We start from the raw sequence: 3,401 nt of genomic DNA, 5'->3' as shown, positions 1-3,401 counted from the left end.
AGTCATTACTTAATAGTTTTCATTTATAAATGTATTCAATATATATAATCTACAAAAAATACATACACCTGTGCATAACAATTTTTTTCTTTTTTCATGTTTTTTTAATTTACGTTTAATGCATGATTCTAGCAACATCTTACATTTATGTATAAAAACTTAAGGAAAAGTAATATATGGTTTCATTTTGTATTTAATTGCATTTTTACTGTCTATGCCTTAATTTAGAATAGAAAAAAAGACATTATTCACATTAAAGCCAGCATGCACTGAAAAATGAAAACAAAAACATAATATCTATAATCTAGTTTTACTAGAAATATCTTTATTACGTTTGTTTATGCACAAAAAAAAAGTATAAAATATATAATACATTGTTTAATAACAAAATTAGTCTTATTTAATTTGTATATTATATATGTTTCTATTTTTTCGCAACAAAAAGCTAATAAATACCGTCTTTATGCATTATGTGGATATGAAATCACAAATCATTAGTTATTTAAAATAAGTAATAGATATGCAAACAATGTTATTTTAAGCATTAAATTACATTTAAATATTTAATAAGACCTTTTTACCTGTCTTTATAGTGCAAATGACCACATCTTTAATATAATAAATATTCTGCACATTTGACATATAGTAAATAGAAAAAATAAAAGCACTTGCTTTTCTGTAAAATATAAATTTAAGCATATGAGAATATATAGGCAACAAATGTATGAAATTTGGTCTTTATTTGTTGCACTTATATAAAAGTTTAAAATTTTCATCGTTAAACGACATTTAGATTATACGAAGGCTCTAACTTAACCTTTTCTGTGCCTTAAGGTGGATTCACAGTATTTATATTTTATGCTATAAAAAAAACAAAATTATTTTAAAATACATTTTTAACTTTAGTATACACATGTATACAAGTATCAAAATGACAGGCTGTACTTTTATACAAAACTTATATGCTTTTTTTACCTTTTATTACAGTACTTTTATATCTTGACAACCTTTAAAATGTAATTCATACAAAAATAGTAAAATGGTTAGTTTTTTCTGTAGGTATATACATAATAAATTTTGAAAACGATTCCTGATGATTATTCAACAGTGTTCTGTGTTTTTTCCGTTTGTAAATGCAACTTTATTTTTTCTTAAAATGTTCTTTAACGTGTTTGTGCAAATAGAATAACTTTATTTGGTATATAATGGGATTTATAGAAACAACTTTTGTTCTTAAAATGCTTTTGTATTTCAACATTGTATAACTGTGATGTATAAAATCATAAAACATAAGAAGTTTTCTTGGTTAAACTTCTTCTGTGTCTTTTTAAGTTCGACTTATTATATTTAGATATGCTTGAGTTGTTATCTTACTATTCTATTTAGAATATTAAATTTATAAACTATATTATACTATAATTTTCTCTCTGTTAAATACCTTTAAATTCGACGAATTAGCAGTTTCAAGTTTTATTTATGAATGAGGAATTAAATTCGTTATAAAAGAATATTATCTTAATATTTTGTTCTTTAACTTATTCATAAGATTTTTAGCGTTAAATATCTACAAAAAAAAACCCTTTTGTCATCAAATCAACCAGAAGGCATTTTCTGATGTAGAATTTGCTGAGTTATCATCGCAAAAATTATAAATATAATGTTATACGTGGTTTGATTTTTTATATGCGTTACATTTTTTTATTACTTTTTATATGCAGATAAAGTTTCAATAATTGCCCTAAATAGTTTTTTGGATCATTCAAGTGTATTTATGACAAATTAAACATTACAATCATATCGACTTATAGTTATTTTAGTGTTTTTTGTTTTGCTATTTGACCCCTTTTTTATAGAGTTTATTTTATTCTGTTCTTCTGTAGAGTGCGTGATATATTTTTATTTCCTATTACAAAAATTAAATAATGGGAATTTAAAATACATTACATCTGTGCTTAGGGTTTGATTAATAGTAATGGCTTTCTGTACTATTTTATGCTTCATTTTATCGTTCTAAAATAGGCACTCTGATTTCAAAACAATATAGCACAAAAATATTACAAGATAAGAGAGAATTGTCTATATAATAATAATTTCATGTAAATTATTTTTCTAGAGTAATGAAAGAGTTCAATTTTATTTATAATGAAAAAATTATATTCAGAATTCAATCGTCAAATAAAATAACATTTCTCTGACACACATACAATTTCAGCTTTTTTTCGGTCTAAATTGGACGATATGCATAAAATGTATGGCTGAAATATGTCCAAATTCTTTGATTCCGAAAAAATTGCTTTTAATTTATATTTAGGTCACATTTATTTTAGTCATAATTTAAAATTACAATTTTAGTTTTTTTCTAAACAAAGTATGTTTGACTCTCATGCGCAAATGTATTTTATATTTCTGCTATTTCTATGGCTCTTCAGTCTGCTTTAGAACCTCTCATCTAATCATCTCTAAATAGTCCAAGGCTTTAGGTCAATTGCAAAGTTTGTATATTAAGCAAGGTCACGTGATTTTCCTCGAGTTATTTTTGTTACTTTATATAATTCTGTGTTACCACTTTTTCTGAGTCATATCAAATGGATAATTTTTTATTAATAATTAGTTAACTTTTTTTTGAAAGGTTTTAGTGCCCTTCATAGTTCGCGCGCAAAACAACCAGTAAATTTAGAAGACAACATAGACATTTGAAAAAAACTAATTGGATTATATCTTTTATCTCATCATAAACAGAGCTCTTACAGATTTTTAAAATATAAAAATTAAGTTCGATTGCCAAAACAAATCGATTTTGAAACATAAAATGTATGAATACGAAAAACCTCTAGAAACTAGATATACTAAAATTTTTATAATCTAACAGCGTTAATCAAAGCGTTTTGCATCAATTGATATGATTATAGACATGCGAAAACAAAGTACATGGTTTTCCGGTTGCATCGATTCTAATTGTAAACTTGAATATAGTCTAACGCAGTGAAATAAGATCTGCGTATTATAAAAAAGATACTCTTTGTTTGTTATTTCTTCATATCACAATAAAACACTTTTTTAATATATGGATATACTTGGAAAATGTGATTTCTGTTAATATTTGCTTTTTAACTCCAATTTAAGTAAGTACTAAAGGAATTAAAACTTTGTATAACCATTAAATATCTAAAACCATCTAAAATACATGGAAACTTGAATACAAAAAACAATTATAATATACTTATATCGTGGTTTATAGTATTTGTACACAGCTTTTGAAAAACGGGCAAAGACAAATATATTTAAGACGCCCATTTTTTGTGCAATTAACTTAATTTAAATATGATATGGTGGATTCAGCAATGTAACACACTTAAAAATTGCTATAATACTTTATCCATACAAAAATTATCAAACATTAA

The sequence above is a fragment of the Rhyacophila brunnea genome, unplaced genomic scaffold (genome assembly GCF_057557595.1).
Source record: "Rhyacophila brunnea isolate RB1 unplaced genomic scaffold, BYU_Rbru_1.0 scaffold_34, whole genome shotgun sequence".
Classification (NCBI taxonomy): domain Eukaryota; kingdom Metazoa; phylum Arthropoda; class Insecta; order Trichoptera; family Rhyacophilidae; genus Rhyacophila; species Rhyacophila brunnea.
Note: the sequence above shows the minus strand (reverse complement) of the source record.